Genomic DNA, 14,466 nt, shown 5'->3' on the forward strand with positions numbered 1-14,466 from the left:
ATAAAAGTTTGTATTTGTTATATTATGTTATATTATGTATGTATGTATGTATGTATGTGTTCATTTGGTTATATATATATATATATATATATATATATATATATATATATATATTTTCAAATTCATGAGGGTACGAGAGTGTGGTGGCTCCAAAGTATAGATATAAATGTGTTACGTGGAAGTAGAGAAGGGAAAGACCATGAGATGGGATTGAATTTGACCAGTGCATGTTGACCAGGATCCAAGAGGCACAAGTTACTAGCTAATAAGAATAAAGAAAACATGGTGCTAAGGGACAAAATTAATTTTGGGAGTTTAATTGACTTTTCCAACTCTGTAACAACTGAAGAGTAGAGAGCAAGAGAGTTTGAACTTTTGAGTGGCATATCTTTGTGCCCAAGAGTTGGTATTTGGCGTGTGAGTAGTCGAATGAAAGGGAATTTCAAGTATAACCCACTGGGAAAATAAAAAATTGGGTTCAATGGCAGAAAAATCTCAAAAATTAAGAAGAAAGTTACATTAATTTTTGAGTTGAGGAGGAGAATTAGAATTCAATTAAAACCTCTAAAGTAACTTTCTTCCTAGGTGCCAGAATTTCATAGACAAGTTGTCTAAGGAAATTTATTGGCAAGCAAGACACATTAGTAGTCTCATAATTTTAAATTAGGTAGAAATTTTGAAGAATATCTCTGAAAGAGTGTACAGGTCCAAAAAACAACAGATACATTGAGAATTGAAGAAATAGAGGATATGATAGATATTAATAGCCCAATAGAAGGAGCCATGTCAGTAGATATTAGTATGGGGTATGCTAGGATTGAATCAAATGGTCATAGAGTGAGTAGGTCGGAGAATAGAGACTTGGAGGAGACGATGAGAAGCCTCAAGGTGGAGGTTCTCAATTTCAAAAATGACAATGATAGACTAGTGAGAGAAAAAACTCAATACTTAGACTCTGAAAATCCTAAATAAAATTCTATAGGAATTGGACCAACAATTGAAATCCAAACAAGCTCAGGAAAAGGAAAACAACTTTGGTGGAAAGGGTGCTTGTAGTTCAATGTGAGCTAAGAGTGATGACCAATAGTAATGGTATGCAGAAAGATGGACACACAAGAAGGCTTACACTATCATAGAATCAGATAAAATCCCTAGTGTGTCATCAAATAGAAGGACCAAGAAAAGGAAGTCTGATACAAACAACCTCCAGGGGGAATTATGAAAGATTATACGTCCCACTTTCAACGAAGGTCATAAAAAGGGAGAAGAATTCGAGGCTAAGCTATTGGAAATACGCAAGTACTTGTAACTATTTAATTATTTGTTGAATCTAGAAGCTCAAATTTCCATTTACCACCTTAAGACAAAGCTAACCTGTGGTGGGAGAAACTTAAGGAGGTTAAGAATTTAGATGAGAAAACACTAACATGATGGAAGTTTAAGGAGTATTTCTTGTCCGAGCATTATTACGAGAAGATATTGAAAGATTTCTTCAAATTAAATTGGGGAACACGACTATGGAAGAATATGACCAAAAGTTCACAGAGATGTTAAGATATGTGGATTTCATTAGGGATGAAAAGGTCAAAATTCTAAGGTATATTAGTGGATTACATTCATTCTATGCAGACTAACTAAAATATGATGAGGCCAAGGATGTAGCTTTGAGAAATGTTGGAGAATTATATGGGAAGAATAGGAATAAATCAAATGTACAAAGGGACTGGGACATTAAGAAGAAAATCTTCATGGAGCAAAGGAAGAAGGGATTTATGCCTTCACCTTTCAAGAATAGGTAGGTCCCGAGTAAAGCAAAAACCACCTCCATCTTTTCTTGAGTCCAAAGGAAGTAACTACTAGAACAAGAAGCCTCGATTTTGACCTCTGAAGTGTTGGGTTTGTGAGCCAAACCATAGGTACAGGAATTGCCCCCATAAGGATGTGAGTTAGAATATTATGCACAATATACAGGAAGTCGATATAGTGGAAGATGTGGGTTGAAGCATGCCCAAGATTTATGTTGTACTAGATAACAATCAAGTTGAGCACCAAGTGCATATGATCAAAGTTGGAGGAAAGTTAAACAACCAACCTACTACTATGACTCAGGAGCTATCCATAGTTATATTGATCTGAAGTTGGTATAAAAAATTAATTTGAAGAAATCTAATCACCATAAGGCGTGGTTCAATTAGCCACTAGCGTAACGAGGAAAGTTGCAAAATTGGTGGATGAACGTTTAATTGATATGAACGAGATAATTACTAAGTTTTATTTGAATATAACCTCATTGGGGTCATATGATTGTTTGAATTGAAAGGATTGGCTAGAAAATTGCCATGTGGTTATGGACTGCTATAACAAGTATTTTACCTGTAATGATGATGAGGGTTAGAAAGGGAAAGTATAGGGAGTTGCTAGACCAATATCTGTCAGAGAGATATAAACCCTGTAGTTAAGGAAGAATTTTAGGAAAGCTTTCCAGCTCCTGGTAGTTCATTTGGAGGAACCCAATAAGAATTAACAAGCTAACTTAGAGGATTATCATGTATTAAAATAATATGTGGATGTGTTTGTGAAGATCCGAGGATCACCTCTGAAGAGGGGTATAGATTTCTCCATCGATCCAATGCCTAGAGTTGCATTAGTATCTAAAGCATTGTATCAGATGAGCACTCTGAAGCTCAAAGAACTGCAAATGTAGTTGAAAGAGTTATTGAAGAAGGGCGACATATGACCAAGTGTATCACCATGGGGGGCTCCAATATTGTTTGTTAAGAAAAAGGATTGAGCCTTGTGGTTATGTGTGGATTTTCAACAGTTGAGAAAAATGACTATTAAGAATAAATACCCATTACTAAGGGTAGATGATTTCTTCAATCAACTTTGAGGAGCTAAGGTGTTTTCCAAGATTGACTTGAGGTTAATATATCACTAGTTACAGATTAGATAAGAAAATATCAGTAAGACAATTTTATGAACTCATTATGGACGTTATGAGTTCGTGGTGGTACCTTTCAGATTAACCGATGCAGTAGGTGTTTTTATGTGCTTGATGAATGGAGTCTTCAAAAAGTATTTGGATAAATTCATTATTGTTATCCGGGACAATATTTTAAGTGTCTTTTAAGTCATAGGAGGAGCACGAGTGGTATCTGAGGTTAGTTTTACAACTTCAGTATGCATCAGTTATATGATAAAATCAATAAATGTTCCTTCTATAAGAAGAAGTTCCATTATTTGGGCCACATTATTTCGAAGGATGGGATAAGTGTGGACCCAAAAAAGATTAGGGATATCGAGGAATGTCCAACATGGAATAATGTTTCAAAGGTTGGATATTTTATGGACTTAGCATGTTATTTCATGAGATTTATTGAGGGATATTCTAGAATTTCCTACCCTATCACTTTGTTTTTTTTTTTTTTTCCACAGAAAAATACCAACCTTTTATTAATAAAAAGGGTTACATAAACTATGTAAGTGTAACGCCAAGACTGCAACCGCCAGCAATCGGGTCGAGTCTCAGCTACCAGAACGGCTCGCTGTCAGAGCAGCTCGTGTACATTGGCACACAAAGCGGCGAAGCGAGACAACCTTGCATTCAAAAGAATGCAAGAAGAAGAAAAAGAAGAGGGGAAGAGAAAGAGGAGAAAAGCGGAAACTGCAAGATCACGTTTTTCTCCCTTTCTTTTTTTCGACCTTGCGCCATTCTCCCAGAGATGGCTCACAAGAGGCAAGGATAATCTGGCTTTCGGCATGAGGAGATCCTGTGTCCTTGTCCGAATCTGATGTTTCTGAAGTATGTTGTCTTTTAATTCCTCCGCTGCCTGGGTCCACAACAATCATATCAGCCGATGGACGGTGTGGATCCACGGGAACAGACGAGTCCACTGTTTGCACCTCAGGTTCCTGTGTAGGTTTATTGCTTTCTGATGGGACTGGTTCCTCTTCTTCTTCTGACTCATCCTCTTCTGGCTCAGGAGGAGGAAACTGCCAGCCTTTCCTATGCTTCCTGATCGGTTTCTTTTTGCTGTTTGTTTTCTTAACCTCTGGGCAAGTATTTTGAAGATGTCCTGTCATCCTGCAATTCCTGCATCTGAACGTTGTATTCTCGTAATCAAGAGATTGCAGCCAGTTTTGTTGCTTATAGATCAGCATGATATTCTCTGGTAAACCTTTACTTAGATCTACTTCTACACAGATCCGAGCAAAGGTGAAGATTCTATTTTCTTGCCTTTCCGTGTCTGTTTTAATATACCGCCCAAGGCTGTTTCCGATGCTTTCCAGAACCTGTTCGTTCCAAAAATGAAGAGGCAAGTTGTGAAGCCTCACCCATACTGGTAGTTTGGAGACTAACATGGTGTTGGGGTCAAAATCTGCAAACCATGGGGTGATAAACAACCCCGTGGACCCCCAGAACCAAGGCCCCTCTCTGATTATTGTATCCCTTTCCTCCGCGGTTTGAAATTTAACAATAAAAAACCCCTTGGAACAGAGGTGTATTTCACATTCCAGAGACCATTGAGTAAAAATCCAGTGAAAGAGGTCCATGGGTTTCGGCCAGAAACAATTGAAGCGGCATATTAGTGCCCGAGCTTCATATATCTTTGTGTGCTCCTCTGTTGCTGTACTGTTGATTTCCAGTGCTGGGGTTTGTTCTTGAAGTTCTACTATGTAGGGTCTTGGTGTATTTCCAGCCTGATCTGGAGGAGAGCCCACCGCTTTTTTCCCTTGAAGGATGTTTCTGTAGGAGGGGCCTCTATTTGCTTGCTGTTGATTGTTGGCCATATTCCTTTTGTCTCCCTCTGCAAATCTTGGGATGCTCTGTGCCGCACCTCCTCGCAGCCGCAAGTTTAGGGTAATGGTCATCTCTGGTTTTATGGAGTAGTCCTTTAAGAGCCGGCAGTCCTGGAGAGAGCGGAGCCCATTTACCAGATATTGGATCTATATAGGATACCCCATCATTTTCCATATTTTGTGCTTGAGTTGCAGGATAGAAAAATCATCGTTTACCCAGACAATATGAGGGTTACCCACAGGAGGTCTAATAAAAATTTGAAAGGGAGGAGAGTACGGCTGAATCTGGTTCATACCTTTTGCTGGGGAAGGGAGCACTTCCTGCTTATGCCGATCCCTCCTCTTTTCCCCTTCGTTCTTCTGATTCAGCTTTTGGGTCTGCATTACAGGCTTGGGAGACCCTGCTCTTGTCGTCGTCTTCATTTTCCCTCCAAAGCCGCATAGGATTCGGCCCTGCCTTTTCAGGGCATAGACAACATCCATGGCGGTTACAGTCTTTCTCCTAGCGTGCTCTGTGTAAGTGACGGCATCTCTAATGACATTCTCAAGAAAAATCTTCAGTACACCCCTCGTTTCTTCAGATATGAGGCCACTGATACGCTTGACACCACCTCTCCTGACAAGACGCCTAAAGGCGGGCTTTGTAATTCCCTGAATGTTATCACGCAGCACCCTCCTGTGCCTCTTTGCACCTCCTTTTCCAAAACCCTTACCGTCATTTCCACGCGCAGACATCTTTCTCCCAGGCATCTCGTCTTCCCCACCTTATCACTTTGTTACAAAGGAAAGGTGTTAAATTCGAGTGGACCTATGAGTGTGAGTGAGCCTTTTAGCGCTTGAAGGATTTATTAATGAGTGATCTGATATTGAAGATTGCCTCAAATGCACTTATGCATGTAAAGAGGGTCTTGGGGAGTGCTTATGCAAAATAGACACGGGGTGCGTTATGAATCCAGGAAGTTGAAGGATCATGAAAAGAACTATCTTGCACATGACTTAGAATTTGAATCTATAATTCATGCCCTTAAGATATGGAGGCTTTATATCATGGGCCAAACATTTGAGTTACAAGACCGATCACTACAATTTGCAACATTTATTTGAAGAGCCAAATCTGAATTCTCGACAAATTAGATGGTTGGAGTTATTAGCAGAGTATGAATTCGAGATTAAATGTATTAAAGGGAAGGAGAATAGGGTGGAATATGATATTAGATAAAGAGTGCACTTAATGCAATCTTCAATAGTAAGTGTGTGCAAGACAGATATAGTGACTAAAATATTGGAAGATGAGAATTTAGAATAACAATATTTGGACATGAAATATAGCTTGCAATAGGGGGAAAAGTGACCAAAATATGTAGATTATGAGCTTGGAGAAGATGGATTTCTTCTCTATAAAATTCATGTAATGTGCCAAATATGTTGAAGACAAAAGAATTGATTCTAAAGTAGATACACAAGGTGTTTTATGTAGGGCACCCTGGTTATCAGAAAATCCTTATAGTGGTCAAAAAGCAATATTTTTTTCCTAGACTAAATAAGGATGTAGGAAATTAGATATCAAGATGTTTGGAGTGTCAGTGAGTTAAGGCTAAGAATAAGAACACAATGGGCTTGTTGCATCCCATACCCATTCTGAAATGGAAGTGGGATGTGGGCTTGTTGCATCCCATACCCATGACAACAAAAGGGCATGATGCAATTATGGTAGTGGTTGATAATCTTACCAAAGTTTCTCATTTCGTCCCAATAACGTTAACATATAAAACAACTAACATAGCCGATATTTTTATGAGGGAAGTTTGTCAGGCTACATGATGTATCTCACGAAATCATTTCAGATAGATATCTGAACTTTACTTCTAATTTTTGGATGGGGTTATTTAAGGGATTAGGTATTAACTTGAATTTTGGTATTGCATATCACCCCAAGTCTGATGGACATACTGAGCATGTTAACTAGGTGATTGAGGACATGTTACAAATGTAAATTATGGATAAACCATCCAAATGGGAGGATTATGTACATTTGGTAGAGTTTGTGTATAGTAACGAGTATTAGAATTTGTTGAATATAAGTTTGTTTGAATAATTGTATAACAAGAAGTATCATACTCCTGTCAGTTGGAGCAGTCCAATAGACAGAGTCATGGTTGGTCCGAAATCACAGCGTGATATGGAAAACCAAGTTGTGAAAATTAGGCAAAACGTAAAAGCTTCCTAGGACAAGCAAAAGAGTTATGTGTATAAGCATAGGATTCATCGAGAATTTAAAATTGGGGATCATATGTTTTTGAAAGTTAGGTTGTGGAAGAGATCAATGAAACTAGAAAGTTGTGCCAAATTGGCAGCATGCTATTATGGACCATTTGATATTCTTTAGAGGACCAAACCAGTTGCATATATACTTGCATTGCCATGATCCTTACATGTTCATGATGCATTCCATGTCTCTCTCCTTAAAAAGTGTTATGTAACCAGATCACAAAACAAAACAAAAGATAGATCAATGTCTTAAAAATAAGCCTCTTCGATGTGGGAAACCTCCTTTTACATCACATAAATGAAAAAATCTTCAATGATACAAATGACCAGACCTCCTTGGTATATATAGAAGACTAAAGGGTCACAATATAATTAGGGTGTACATAACAATAATAATGTAAGGGCATAATAATAACAATATTAGGCTTCTATGGGGCACAAAAAAACAATATGGGAGCTACACTAGTATTATAGGGACCTAACATGCCTCTCTCCTCAAAAAAAGTGTTATCCTCAACACTTGCATAGTTTTGGATGCTTCTATATAAAATTCTCATCCTCCCATGTGAAATATTCAACTGGCAAGTTCTTCCACTTAATAAGATACTCTGAAATTGATCGATTTCGTAGTTGTCGAGTTCTTGTTTATGTGATTGCTTGAGGTTGCAATATGATTTTTCCTTCCTCATCAAGTTTTGGAAATATTTTTTGAACTGGGATCTTGTCACCTATAACCTTCTTTAAGCATGGAACATGGAAAACTAGGTGTACTCGGGACGATGCAGAAGTTCCAATTTATATGCCATAATACCAATCTTTTACAACACTTTGTAAAGACCATAGTACTTGGGTGATAATTTATTATCCTTCTTAACTTTCTTGAGGAAAATTTGTTTGTATGGTTGTAGTCGTACCAATACCCAATCGCTTATGTCAAAACTTATTTCACTGTAATGATGATTTGCATGTTGTTTCATTCAATTTTGTACCAGAGTCATCTTATCCTTTAAGAGTTGGAGAAATTTTTGTTGATGTTGAATGTGATCATCCACTTCTTGAACCTTATATTTTTCTCCTAAAGACGATGTGATGGAATATGGATGATATCGATAAATTGCCATAAATAGGGTCAATTTTGTTTCAGTATGGAAGGAAGTGTTATACCACCATTTTTCCAAAGGTAACCACTTGACCCATTGTGTTTGTTTATCAAATAAAAATCAATGGAGATATCCTTCCAAATATTTGTTCACTATGTCCGTTTGCCCATCAGATTGAGGATGATAATATGGGCTATGAGCTAATTGAGTACCAAGACAAGAAAACAATTTTGTCAACAAAATTCTATGGAAAATCAGATCTTTGTCACTTACAATAATATTTGGGTTTCCATGTAGCTTTTGAATTGTTTTCATAAATGCAATAGAAACTGTATTGAAATTGAAAGGATGAGGTAGTGTACAAAAGTGTGCATACTTGGTAAGTCTATCAACTACCACAATGAAGACACTCTTTCTTTCGAACTTGGGTAAACCTACGATAAAATACATTGATACCTCCTCCCAATTTTGACTTGGAATGGATAAAGGTTGTAACAAACCTGGGGTCTTAATTCTCTAAAGTGTATTTTGTTGGAAATCCAAACATTCTACCACAAATTAATGAATATAAGATTTAAGGCCATCCCAAGAAAAATCCTTCTTGACCATGTGGTAATTTTTTTAAGAATCTTGAGTGTCGCCCTAAAGGATAGGTGTGCAATTCCAAAAGAATCTTTTGTTTGAGTTGGGAATTCTTACATAGATATAAGTCATCTTTGTTACCATAATGAATCATTTTTCTAGATAAATGTATCATATGTAATGGGATCTTGCTACACATTTTGAGCGAGTGTCCACACCTCTTCATTATTCTTCTATTCATCCATTTATTCAGTTATCCAATTAGGTTGGATAATAGAAATGTCACAAAGCAATGCTTCCACATCCTCATCTATTCTTGGGAGTGCATCTATAACAACATTTTGTTTTCCTTTTTTGTAGATGATTTCAAAGTCATAACCCAACATCTTTCTAACCCATTTTTTCTTCTCTTTTGAAGATAATCTTTTTCCAAAAAATATTTAAGACTATCATGACTTGTTTTTACCTTGAGGTGTCTTCCCATTACGTAAGGGTGTCATTGCTTTAGGGAACACAATGATTCCAACATTTCCTTCTCATAAGTAGGTTTTCATAAATATTTTCCCTTGATTGGACGACTTTCAAAAGCAATAGGTCTTCCTTCTCGCATTAAAACAACACTAATTCCATTTCATGAGGAACCATATTCCAAAATAAAGGCTTTTGTGAAGTCTAGTGTAGCTAAGACTGGAGCTTGTCACATTGCCTCTTTAAGATGTTCAAAGGCCTTGCTTCCGGAGTCCAAAAAAATGCATCTTTCTTCAGTAATGTTGTTGGAGGTGTTGTTATTTTCCCATAATTCTTAACAAACTTACAATAATACCTTGTCAACCTAAGAAATCCTCAAAGATGCTTTAGGTTTGTGGATATTTTCTATTCCTTGATGGCTTTAAGTTTTCCCTGGTCTACCTTAACACCCTCATGAGATACAATATGACCCAAATATTCCACCTCTTGTACCCCAAAGAAACACTTGGAGGGTTTTACATACAATTGCTTCTCCTCCAAAAGTTTAAGCACACTGTCTACACGTTGAACATGATATTTCCAAGACTTGTTGTAGGTTAGTGTATATTATAAAATACTAACACAAATTTTCTAAGAAAAGGTTTGAAAGTGGAATTAATCAAACCTTGAAATGTGGAAGGTGCATTGGTAAGGCCAAAAGGCATGACCAAAAATTCATAATGACCTTCATGAGTTTTGAATGTTGTCTTTGGAATGTCTTATGTCTTCATTCTAATTCAAAGATATCCAAAATGAAGATGCAACTGAATGAAGTAAATTGATCCGTCTAATTCATCCAACAATTCATCAATGACAAGAATGGGAAATTTAACTTTAATAGTGAGCTTATTGAGCTCTCTATAATCTGGACACATACACCATGATTTTTCCTTCTTGTGCACCAATACTATTGGATAAGAGAAATAACTTTGGTTGGGTTAAATTATACTCACCTCTAACATTTCTACAACCATACGTACAATTTCACTCTTTTAGGCATAGGTATATCTATCAGGGCTGATTTTTATAGGAACAGTTCCTAGAATCAAGTGAATAGTATGATCATGATCACGAATAGGTGGGATACCTTTGAGAATATAAAATACCTTGGAATGATTGTCCAAGGCTCTTTGGGATCTAGAGAAATGGAAGATTTCGATGTTTGAACATCTAGCGAACATAAGTGTGAAATTATGCCTCGTTATTATTTCTTCAAAAACTTTCTCATGCCATTAGAGCCGATTATCTTCCCTAGTTTCCCTGTGATACCCCTTAATTCAATTTCCTTTTCTTCCTAGAAAAAATTCAAGAAAAGTTCTTGAAAATCAAAAGATATTATCCACAAAGATTGTAACCATTGGACTCCTAATACAACATCGACACCACCCATTGGAATGGAAAACATTAGACTATTCAATACATATTCCTCCAAGGTTAGCTTGAAATTATGGCACTTCCTTGAGCAATTTATAGTTCCTCCATTTGCAACCATCACTTGACTCTCTAGTGCTGGATATATAAAACAATTCAATTCCTTGGCTATCTTGAAGAAAAGATATTTCAATGACTGATCCGGACTTAAACAGGAACGCAACAAATTACAGAGATAACCATAAACACAAATATGCAGCGGAAATAATACTTCATTTCATTAATGTAAAATACTGAAATATGCTTACAAACAATAATGGAAATAAACTAGCTAGGGCGATGGTAGCTTATCTCTGAGAAGAGATGTGGTGGCTACATGCCTCTGAACTGTCTTACAATGATGCTCGAAGGCCTATTTATTGTTGAGAAACAATGGAAAACCCTTAACATTCCAAAACCTAACCCTAGAAGATGAAACGCCAAACTGTGGGCCCCGTTTGGGTAAATTGGTACACCAACTTCCCGAGGTCGTAACTTTGGCATACGATCTTCGTTTGACGCGTACAATAGCTCGTTAGAAAGATTTATCCGAGAACTACCACTTTGGGAGGCAACATCGGTCCTTGGACCTATGTTGCCCCAGATTTCCCAAAAAACGTCGTTTAGGGCCTCAAAACGGCTCTGGAAGTTCAGGACTCGAAAAAACTGCTAAAAATAGTAAGTTGTGCTACAATTAAGAAAACTGAAAACGCTGAGAGAAACAATGGTGGGGGTCCAGGTGGACTTGGCAGGTGGCCACCAATATCCAACTGGATCATTCCTCCCCATTGCGTTTAGTTCCTCCATGAGATGAGGAAAATTTTGCTGAACTTGTTCCCTGGTGAACCACTTGCCCTGGTGAAGGAGTTGGCCTGCTTTGACAACTCGATACAGTTGGATATTCTGTTGGCGAGTGTTCTTGATCTGTGTGTCCATGATCCGATCAGCTGCAGCTTGTTCCATGCAATCTGGATTTAGTTCTGTGGGTGTGAGCTGTTCTGCAATGTCAGATGTGTCTAGCAATGGTGGAAAGTATGGCCGAAGGCAGTCCACATTGAACACTGGGTGCAGGCCAAGGAATGGGGGAATGCTGAGCTCAAATGCATTATCTCCCACAGCCTTAGTAATTGTGTAAGGACCATATCGGAGTGGTCTCAGTTTCCGATAGGCTCCAGTAAGGCGTTCCTTTTGCAAATGCAACCAAACTTTGTCACCCACCTGAAACTTGTGTGGCACCCGATGTTGATCATGTCGCTGCTTGTACTTGGCATTTGATTTCTCCAGAATTTCATGGACCTGCTGGCGAATATGTTGGATGCGCTCAATGAAGCTGGTGGCCTTATCTGTTTCAGACTGGACATGAGCTGAATTTATGTGAGTAGCTGCAAGTGGCATGGCCACATCAATGGGGCATAGTGGCTGGAATCCCAAACCCACCTGAAAAGGGCTGTGGCCAGTCGAGCTGTGAAGAGCTCGGTTGTAGCTGTGCTGAACATAGGGGAGGCTCTCGTCCCATGTGCGTGGATGCTTTGAGTTATACATGCGCAGAATGTGCACAATCATCCTATTGACGACCTCTGTCTGGCCATCAGTTTGAGGATGGAAGGCTGTGGATTTAGTGAGTTTGGTGTCCAGCATTGACCAGAGACTGGACCAAAATGTACTGAGGAACCGACTATCCCGATCTGAGATGATAGACTGTGGGATCCCAAAGTGCACCCACACTCGTTCAAAGAAGAGTTTAGCAGTGGCTTCTGCTGTGATATTCTTCTTGCAGGCCACCATAATGGCCATCTTCGAGAACCTGTCGACGACCACAAAAACACAGTCATTTCCATGCTTAGTGGAAGGAAGGCCTGACATGTAATCCATGGAGATGGATTCCCAAGGTCGACTAGGGGTAAGCAGCGGGGCATAGAGGCTTTTCTTCTTGATGGTCGGTTTGGCAATGGCACAGGCAGTACATGACCTGATGTACTTCCCAACATCCTGTCGAAGATTCGGCCAATAGAAATAATTTTGCAGTACTGCCACTGTTTTCTCGACCCCGAAATGCCCAGCAGCTCGACTGTAGTGTGCTTCCCAAATCATCTTGGCACGCTCGCTTGAAGGAACACAAAGGTGACCGAGGTGGCACAACAGGGCATCCTGGAGGTGAAAATCTAGAACATGCCAACCCTCCAAGAGTGTCTGGTATGTGTGGCCGAATTCTGGGTCGCTTTTGTAGAGAAGTGGGCAATCAGAAGTCTCGTGCCCACAAGAGTTGAGCACGGTGGTTAACGCCATGATCGATGGTCGACTGAGGCAATCTGCAACATTATTGGTGCTGCCCTTCTTATACTTGATATTCAAGTGGAACTGTTGCAAGTATGTAGACCACTTCTGATGGCGATCATTCTGCAATTTCCCTTGGGTCTGTATGAACTGCAGGGGTCGGTGGTCTGTGTGGATGACCGTTTCCTTCCCTAAAATGTAATGCTTCCATTGTGGGCAGGCCTGCACAATGGAATACATCTCTTTATCATAAGTGGGGTACTTCCGGACTGTGTCTGAAAGTGTTTCACTGTGATATGCCACTGGATGTCCATGTTGAGTAAGGACTGCCCCAATAGCATATCCAGAGGCATCTGTCTCGACCTCAAATGGTTGTTGTAAATCTGATAACGCGAGCACTGGTTCCATGCAGAGGCGATCCTTCAACTCTATGAATGCCTTCTGTTGAGATTCAGACCAAAAGAATTTTGCTTTCGCCCCTCCCTTGGTGACTTGACTCAAGGGCCAAGTAATATGAGAAAACCCCAACACGAACCTGCGGTAGAAGTTGGCAAGACCTAGAAAGCTGCAGAGCTCTGTTAGAGTGGTTGGAGATGGCCAATCCCGAATGACTTGGATCTTGGCTAGATCCACATGCACGCCCTGTTCATCAATGATGTATCCCAGATACTGAACCTGGGTTATGCCAAAAGTGCATTTCTCCAAATTGGCACATAGCTTGTGTTGCCGCAGTGTTTGTAGAACCTGTCGGATGTGGTGGAGGTGCTCTTCCCAACTTTGGCTGAAGATCAGAATGTCATCCAAGTATACTACTACAAATGAGTTGGTGAATGGCCGCAAGATGTCATCCATTAGCCTCATGAAGGTTGCAGGCGCATTCGTCAATCCGAAAGGCATAAGCAACCATTCGAAAAGGCCCTCCTTGGATTTGAAGGCAGTCTTCCACACATCAGAGAGTTCGATTGGTACCTGGTGATATCCTGACTTCAGATCGATCTTGCTGAAATATTTCGCCCCCTTTAGTTGGTCCAGGACGTCATCAATCTACGGGATCGGGTACCTATTACGGACAGTGATATTGTTCAACACCCGATAGTCAATACAAAGTCTCCACGTCCCATCCTTCTTCTGTACCAACACGCTCGGGCTCCCACAAGGCGATGAACTCGGACAGATGTGACCTTTCTGCAGGAGCTCTTGATTCTGCCTCTTGATTTCATCGTTCTCCAGAACGGAGCGCCGATAAATTGGTCCATTGGGTAGCGGCGCGCCTGGGGTCATATCGATGGAGTGCTTGACCTGACAGTGCAGAGGAACCCCTACGGGGGAGGTGAAGATGTCCTCGTACTCATCCACGACCTTGTCCATCTGTATTTGTCGTGCAGAAGGGCCCTGTTTGGAGGCCACGGCCACCGTCTTCTTCTTTCCTTGAGGGCGTATCATCAGGAAAACAAATTTTCTGGTTTTGGAAATGAGCTTACTGCATTGTTTTGCAGTAATCAAAGAGATGGCAGTAGGTGGTGCT

The sequence above is a fragment of the Pinus tabuliformis genome, chromosome 2_1 (genome assembly GCF_031772625.1).
Source record: "Pinus tabuliformis cultivar Carrire ecotype Pingquan chromosome 2_1, CPIR1, whole genome shotgun sequence".
Lineage (NCBI taxonomy): Eukaryota > Viridiplantae > Streptophyta > Pinopsida > Pinales > Pinaceae > Pinus > Pinus tabuliformis.